Source organism: Oryzias melastigma, linkage group LG19 (assembly GCF_002922805.2).
Source record: "Oryzias melastigma strain HK-1 linkage group LG19, ASM292280v2, whole genome shotgun sequence".
Lineage (NCBI taxonomy): Eukaryota > Metazoa > Chordata > Actinopteri > Beloniformes > Adrianichthyidae > Oryzias > Oryzias melastigma.
This window is the reverse complement of record NC_050530.1, coordinates 11546816-11555738: the sequence shown is the minus strand read 5'-3', so window position 1 is coordinate 11555738 and position 8923 is coordinate 11546816. Positions and strand designations below refer to the sequence as shown.

General features: G+C 41.2%; 1 protein-coding gene across 2 annotated transcripts in view; it reads left to right on the top strand.

The window, feature by feature from the left end:
* The first annotated feature begins 670 nt into the window (after positions 1-670).
* Positions 671-8923, top strand: part of LOC112154294 (zinc finger MIZ domain-containing protein 1) — a 99902-nt gene continuing 91649 nt past the window's right edge. Inside the window, exon 1 of one of the 2 annotated variants that reach the window (XM_036217053.1) lies at positions 671-1193. The gene's annotated coding sequence lies outside the window, so the exon portion shown is untranslated. The remainder of the gene's footprint in view (positions 1194-8923) is intronic. The other variant, XM_024285141.2, reaches the window with a different exon arrangement.

Here is an 8923-nt window from a genome sequence, read left to right as displayed (position 1 = left end):
CACACACTTAACAGGAGGAACTTTTATTGCAATTAACAGCTCAATAAAATTTTATGGGGCTCTGGCATCACGGAATCAACTCTCCTGCTGCATCCTGTTGTGAATCAATTACCTAAAATTTTTTCCAATCTTTGCTGGGGGGGTCATTTGCATTGGCTAATTTGCAGAGCTTGGGACAGTCGGTGCTTCCTGTCACCTTTTAGCAGGACAAATGGCGTCTATTGTCCCGGTCCATCCCTCCCTCTAAGTTTAGACAGCTGGGGTGGGTGTACAGGGAGGGGGGAGGACTCCAGACACACTGACATGAGTGTATCGTGCGATCACTTCTAATAAAAGCGCCCCTGAGTGGGTTAACTCCACGCTGACCCCAATACCAACTTCGAAAGAGTAGAACGAGGCAGAAACAGACCGACGGGTTTCTAACTTCTGACATGACTGCTTACAAGCAGGTCACGCCGAGCACAGGCAGCAGGTCAGCCCGGGCGCGCGCGCGAATGAGCGAGCGCGTGGAGTCTGGATGCTGCTTGGCACAGTCTTGGCTTCTTGACGTCAGCGCTCAGCCCAGCCTGCTGCTGCTGCTGCCGCTGCCGCTGCTCTCAAACATGTCTTTGTTATTCAGAGCTCTCCATCAGAGAGCGGTGAGCCGCAAAACACGGAGGGTGGAGTCAGCCGCGAGGAAGAGCGCGCGAGCGCGCTCATATGAATACGTCATTACACTCCAAACAGTTGTTTTTAACCTAAATTTGCTGTTTTTGTAAACATAAAGATAACTGTTTAAGTTAGGTAACAATTATATTGTTATTTTCTATCTTTTGAACTAATTTATCAAGTTTTACAGTATTTTTTTTTATTAATTCGTTTTATTGTTGTGTTTATGTTAGAAAACGTAACCTTAATGCGCCTACTTTGTCTCCAGAAATTAGATAGCAGTTAAGCTAAGCGGCACTGTTGAGCGCGCGGGAGAAGCTAAAGGGGGGGAAAAAGTCGAATCCGCGACACATTTTGTCGGCAGCCACCAAGCAACGGGTCCCTTCGGCAGTAGAATAGCCAATGTAATTTGACACTTCAACTTACTGCGCTCTCTCCTAGTCTATTCAGTTACTCACCCGCTGACGCTGAAGCCATTCTCAGTGAGAGGGGGGACGGTATTTGGGACCGACTATTACCGAGGACTTTCTCCGCTTGCTTACCCGGTGAGTAGCTGCAAACTTAGCCCTGCTCGGTGTCTCCCTCGGCTGTCTCGGCTTCGCCAGGCTCCCGTTTCGGGAGGGTTTTGTTTCCACTCTGGCTCAGATTGTTTCTCAACAATAGACGGACCGCTTGAAGTGACACCGAGGAGCACGGCGATAGTAAACCGCCGCGTTTTGGTGACCAGCCCGCCGCCGGGGCTGCACCGGGCGGCGGGCTGTGGAGCCGGCTCGCGCGTGTCGGTGGAGAAGCAGGTGCCGCGGTGATCTCCATAACGCGTCGGGGGTCTCGGAGGCGACATTGTTGCAGCCTTGCGTGCATCTTGTGAATGAATCGTGCACGCGTGTGTGTGGAGAGCTCTTCACCTTTTTGGTGGTGCGAGAAAAGCACATGGCTTTGCTGTTAAAGCCCTTGCTGCTGCTGCTGGTGCTACTGCTGCTGCTGCAGGGAGGACGATGGAGAAGACAGCGGTCACCGCAGTGCAAGGAGCATTCACTGGATGTCAAAAGCATGACTCCAAACTTTGACAAGAAAAATGCACAAACTTCTTTCAGACTGGAAAGTGATGGTATTATCTTGCTGCTGGAGGTCATTGCTGTTTCACAGATTAAAAAAAAATATTTTACAAGCTGACTCCTTAAATTCCTGCTGTCTAGAGATGGAATCAGTTGGATCACTATTTAATGAGCTCTTATACACAAGTGGATTCATTTTTGCTTTCTATTCATCTGTTCAGGAAGCTTAGAACGATGAAAAATTAATCTACTTCATAATTATTGTTATTAAGAAATGCAAGTGTAAAAATAAGGTGAAAGAAAGTGTTTTCATGTTTGATCAAGAGTTCATTTTCCATGTCTGCTTTAAGCTTCTGCATCTTGTCCTCTTTTCCATCCAGCTGCTTGGATCTTGTGTAAAACATCTGTGGCAAAATCAGCTGCACTTGTTTGTTTTTATTCATGTCTCCCTGTTGTTTTAATAGACACAATACCGTCCCGGTGTCTTGACGTTTTTTCTTTTCTTTTTTTTTTTTTTTTTGCTCCGAGGCTCACCTCTTAAGCATTTAACAACAGATGATTAAATAAAGTGCAATACTAACGTAAACTGCTCCTTTGATGTGATTTATTAAGGAGTTGGTATAGTGCTTTAGGGGCTGAGGAAAGGGGGGATTCTCTGTCTCCCCTCTCCCACCCCCTGTCTCCCCACCTCTGTGGGGCCCCAGGTTGGGCTCCTGAATAAGCATGGGACAGACCCCACCAGGCTGACCTTCTTCTATTCAAGTTGAGGATGTCGAAACACCAGCCGGCAAACAAAAGACACATTGAAACGGCGATCTGCATCCCAACACGTGTGTCTGGGTTGCTGCAAAGTAGACCATTGATTAACTCCCAGTTTCCCACCAAAAAGTAACACCACTTGACACATTGTAAAAATGGACTAAACAGTTGCTTTTTAAACCACTTTAGTTAAAAAGCTTGTATAATAAATGGATAAATACAAAAGTTGTGGTTAAAAGTCTAAATTTTTTGCTTTTTTTCATACTAAAGAAAACCCATTCTCTCCTTTCGTCTGTGTGTGGTTCTGCGGACTGATGATGGCAACACGTTGTCGGTGCAAGGGTGGAGATTTTCTGCCTTCACTGTTCCGCCTACCTGATGTGGGGGGAGAAAGTAAAGGCGGAAGCTGGAAATGGCTGTGCCACATGGGAAATTATTCAACTCTCAGATCAGAGAGGACACACAAGAGGCCTCATTACCTCCTGAAGCACTGCTGGCCAGCCTGCGAGGAAACCCAAAGCTGGTGTGTCCAAAGTACTTGCTGGAAATATCGTCTACCCAACGCCACTGCTTTTGTTTCAAAATACTACACGGCACAAATTTACACTCTGGAAGTTTACAGATAAACAGTTTTTGTGAATCACAAGAACTATGATATACATGCACATGTGTTGAAGTAAACAGTGCTTGGAGATGTTTTCTAATGGTTCTAATTCAGCTAGAGATTTCCTCTTTTGGTGAACAGCTCTTGAGGTTCTCTGAGGGGCTCTAACAGGAAAAAAATGCCCCTCCTTCTTGGTCAGAGGCTGTGGGAGGTTGTGTGTAGGTTTTGCTCAAGGTCCTTTTTGTGTTGTCTTTGCTTCATGGAATAAATTCTTGGAATGAATCACTCTGCTGGTGCGGCTATTTTGAAAGTGCACAGGGCAAACTCGCAGAAAGTGTGTCAATGTGCAACTGGAGCAGTCAAATCATGAGGAATCCGATAACACTCGGCTATAAAACAATCTGTATTTGATGTTACTTTCAAGAAACTGCATACAGCGTTATTAAACATGCTGGCATGGCTGCAGTTAGATTGATTGCTTATTTGTGTGATGTTGAACTCATTTGGGAGTTTGTTGACTTCAAACATTTTCTCAGAATTTACCAACAAACGATCCAATTCAACAAATATGGAAAAAAGTGTTTTATTAAAGTGTAATTAGTATATGAAGCAAATCGTTTTTGTGTTCAGACTTGTGGAAAACAGGCACGGAAACCTTTAGAATCAGCTAGAAAAAGTTTTAATTCCCTTCTTATTTACATTTATTCAATCTGCAAGCGTATTCTATTAATGTATAATAAAAGTTAATTAAAAAAAGGAATGTTAAATTCTGGAACCAGTTTTTATTAGTTTGAGTTCAAGACGATACTTTTTATTCACAAGCTAATATAAAACATATATTAAAAAATGAATTCAGCAAAAGTTCAGTGTGAAAAAAGTTAATTTTTAAAAAAAAATTATGCTTCACCTCAGAAATAAAATCCTCCTGTGAGGTTTTTGTGGGAAATTGAAATCAAATGTTAGTGTGAAGCTATTCTACAATGAAGTTTTGTGAGTTTGGACATATTTTTGTTCCTAAATCCTGGCAGTTTTGCGTGTAAATTGAGTAAAATAAGTGATTTAAATAAGCTTTTTTTTTTTAGCTATATTGTATTTTATTTCTTTAATTATGCTTTCCAAAATACACAGAGCATAATATTGTGAACTTAAATTCAAGCTATAATATCAAAAATTTTGTAAAAAATATTTTTAATCGTTTTTTTTTCTCATCATTTTATTCTGATTGCTCGTCTTAGCTTAGTTCTCCCCATCTTCATCTACTGTAAGTTACTCCGCATTCCTCATGAGTGTGTTTGGGATGATTTGTGACTCCCCCCTTCGTGCCACTGCGCAGCACTAACGTGTATGGAGCAGACTTCCACCAAGTGGAATTTTTACAGTGGGGAGAATGGTCAGACTGTACCTGTATAAGCCTCGCTGTTGACTGTTAATACGAGGCGTCTATTTTCAAAACACAGCTCAGGGAAAGGGAATCTGAGTGTGTTTTCTTTCCTGCAGGAGGGAGATTCGGAGTCAAGCGAGGGATGGGAGAGGTGCTGGGAGTGACGCCAGACCACACATCATTTAATCATGTTAGAGTGTGCAACCACTTTGTGCATATTTTTGGTTGCATTGGTGATCAGAGTTGTTGTTGTACAGCCTGTACTCGTAGACAGAAAGCGCAAGGAGCTGTACGGGGTTAGGAGAGAAAACTTCTTTGAGATTTGTGAAATTCCTTCATACTTCTGGGGCAATATATGATGCTTTAAGTTTGATATTTGTTACTGATCAACCTTTAAGACCACTTAAACGCTGAGCCACCGGATTAAATGACCATTGTGGATATTGGTATTGGATTTCAGCATGTTCGTTTGGCTTAATCCCATGGTTGAGTTGCCTGCTAAATACAGAGCGTGTTATTTTTGCTCTTTTTAGGGAGTCCCTCTCTGCATAATCTCACTTAATCTAATCTATCCCTCTTTATAATAGACTGGGAATTTATAGAAAAAGCTTTAGTGTAGATCCATACCAAACAGAGCAGTGTGCCGGTTGCGTTCCAAAAGCACTCTGGTAAAGCTCTTGTGAAAACGCAAGTGACCTCTGCGCCCCTTGTTAGCCTGAACAATGGGCCTGCCTCCACTCACAGCTGCAGCCGTGCTGGAGGGAAGCTTTTTTAGAATATAAACATGCATTTCTTTATTGAAAAGGTTAAATGCTGCACATTTGCTTTGACTGTAAGCACAGAAAGCAGAGCAAAATTTAAGAGATTGTGCAGAAGAAGTGTGTTATTAATAACTTTGTTGTAATCCTGGATTTCCAAAGAGGTTTTCTGAATGAATAAAACCATCATATTTCTGAAAGGAAGCTAATTCCGCTGTGACTGAGATGCATCTTAATGGAATTATGCAGGACAGTAGAACTGCTGATATGTTAACAATGGAGTTGAGGGGTGTGCAGACTTTAAACTGGTGGCAGTTGTAGTGAGAAAACTCAACATGAGTTTAGCAAAAAGGCAAACCATCAGAATAATCTCAGACAAACAATCTCAACTCTAAGTTGATGCTTGTTGTATACATTGGCTGCACTTCAGAGGTTTTTGATAGTTAAAGGGTATTTCAACTTATCTACGATGTGGTAGTTATGGCTGCAAGAAATCTCAATGGTTAAGTTTAGGTTGCAGGATTTAGCATAATGCTTTGGTTGTGTGCTTTTTTTATTTATAGTTTTTTATGTTTGCTTCAAAACCTACTTTCATATTCTTGTGGTTGTTTCATTCAATCATTTTTGGGTAAGTGGTTAAACCATAATTTTCTCACCAAGTCACTTCTCCTTTATTCAAAACTATAAAAAGTGTTTTTAAATCTCAATAGCTTTTATGGAATCAGTGGTTACACATTGATACTCAAGTTTAGTTTCTTTTTAGCTGTTAGTTGTGGCTCTGAGTTTTTCACAGCTAATTAAAATGAGAGATGATGAGGTGTTTAGAGTGGTGGACAATGTGGAAGTGTGGCTTAATAGTATGAGGAAGATATGGAGTGAAAGAGTAAAAAAAGAAGTTATGACAGTAAATCCTACTCCAGAAATCATCAGTTGATAGATTTGTTTTAGGATAAAGTGAAGTTAGCATTCTTTTCTTGATAGCATAGAAGCAAAGGAGTAAAGAGCTTAGTCATCCTGCAGTGTTTATGTTTGCAAAGTACTTCAATTTACACAGGATCTAAATTAGAGTGCAGTATAGTTACAATATAAATGTGACATTATAAATGTGTCTGCCAGCTGAGAGACTTCAACATGCAGGAAAAAAATAACCAAAAGTAAGAAAAAAACCCAATAAAATAATAAAGCTGCAGGGCTAAGTGGGAATAAAAAATGTAAGTCATTAATAACAGGTTTTAGAATTCAAGATGATCCAATTTGTTATACTTTGCAGCACTTTATTGTGGTTTTAGCCTGATAATCACAGGAAACTGATCTCCTGACTGAATTCAAAACAGTCAAAAGAGTTTAATATAAATAATAATAAAGACGCAACACATTACTTTTTGGAGAGTCGCATATTGATAAAGGATAAAGGTCATTGTGAAAACCATTTAGGATGTCATGAAGGATATGTGGGGTTCCATTTGTCATGGTTCTTCGATAGAAAAGCTGATCTTACCTACATCAAATTCAGCATCATGCTCCTCTCTGTTTTGTTTTAAAGAAAAAGTCTAAGGAGAACATTTTCCACCTTTACTTTTCCATTCCATACCAGAAGCTTGAAAGAGTGCCATCAAGATGTGAAACACAAGAAAATGAAATCCCAAACATGACACATCTACTTTTGACATTTCCTCACCTGTAGTGCAACAGATGGAGGTTTTCAAAAGCCTTTCCTCTTCTTTCGCCTTTGTACTTTCATTCATGAAAATCTCTGCTTTACAAAAGTCTTCTTTCATGAAAGCGTTGGAGGAAATAGTGTAGCTTAATGTGATGCCTAAAGACATTTTCAATGCAGTTAGGTCACGAACTGAACCAGTGACCTTGCGATTGATAGACTTCCGCCCTTGAGCAACAGCGGCCCCTGTTCTCCTTTGCATAGTCATGTTGTAGTTTTGGATCAAATGCTTGTTGTTGCTCTTTAATACCTGCTGTGGAAGTTTCCCAGGAACTGAACGCCTTCAGGGACCTTTTTCTTGTTTGCTCTCACACCGCTAAAGGTGTTGCAACACCTGACAGGTGGATGCTTTAGTGTCTGTTGACCTTGCATGAAATAAAGATTATAAAAAAACTGGGAGTACAATCAAGTTTTTCCTAGATTGTCAATAAAAAAGTCTTTATGATTAAGAACATAGACATGTGGACCATGGGTGCATCAGCTTAAAACTCTAAAAACATTTTTATTTTACAAGTCACTTCACCCCTACCATAGAGAGACTTTTTGACCATAGTTGATCAACAGATAAATTGATTAATCCCTTTGGCGTCTGTTTGCTGAAGTTCACGCGCTCCTATTATCTGCCGAGGTGGAACAACACTGGTAATTTGACCAAATTTCACAACTTCTCTGACCTTTCCCCCCACTGCTCGTGTTTTAAAAGTCTTTACCAGTGATAAAGTGCAGACAGCAGTCAGTTCCCACCAATACCTTGTGTGTCGGCTTACGCTGCACCCTCATGCTAACACAGCAGCCGCGTGCGGTCAGTTACCCAGGTGCAAGGCATGCATCACACACCAGTGCTGATGCACGGACTTGACAGCTGCAGAGAGTGAAAGACGACCATAAGAGAAAGTCTCTGCCCTGGATGAGATGGGAAACATTAACCCTTTCACCTCAAAGTGATGTATTTTGGGTCAGAGATGGCATGCGCTTTGTGGCTGTCCCAACATAATAGCCGTCAGTCTTGCATGAAAGCACATAAATCTACTGTTAGAAGATTAATCTGATTGAAGGACTGCAACCTAAATATTTTGGATGAGTTTTCGGATTCTGTAGTCCCTTTCATTAACTTAACATCAATTAACAGGTTAATATAAAATAATAAATAAATAAATAAACCATTGGAATTGTCAGAGATTGATCTAATGCTTTAGTCGCAACTCCCCTTACAGTTGAATGTGGGCTGTCCGTGGGCAGATAATAGGCAAACCTGTTCAAGCTACAGCTAGTGAACACTTAAAGTGAACAACATTTAAGGGTAAGTAAAAGTGTAGCAAGTGAGACTCAAGCGTGTTTTGTGACTTTTTTTTGTTTTTCAACCCCTCTGAAACCTGCGCTCTGCGTTAGTCTCCCATTAATACTGTTCAAGTGATAAATGTGCAACATTCCATGTGTGATGCACACTTGCAGGCTGACTGTTAGAAATGAGGAAAATAGACAATCAGAGTGTAGCTTGTGCGGACATCCTAAAGGCGTCCCACTGACACGTGCGCTACACTTGCATGCGTCCATACGTGTCAACCCCCTAAGGGTACACTAGACTAAGTAATAACCAATTATATGTAAATATTTGCTGTTTAAGGTGTTTTTTCCAATCATAAGCAAACATTTTTATTTTGTCTCTGTCCATATGATGATGTCTTTTAATCTACACCAGTGGCAGAGCTGAAGTTGTGATTTCTGCTTTGAATGAGCACCATGTACTCTGAAAAACAAGGTCGGGAAGCCCGCCCGTTCCGGCTAAAATGCGGCAGGAAGCAATCCTCACAACTCATGGGGTGAGGGGTTCCTATGTAATTTGCATGCGCCGTAAAACTGATGAAATTAAAAACTCGTAGCCACGTGTGCTGCAGTCCCAGAGGGCGACTTGAAATAACTCGTCTGTAAACATGTCCTGTCTGTTTCCTCGTGTTGCCTCTTCCGGTGGCCGGCAGGCCACCCTGTTCTTCAGGACATGAC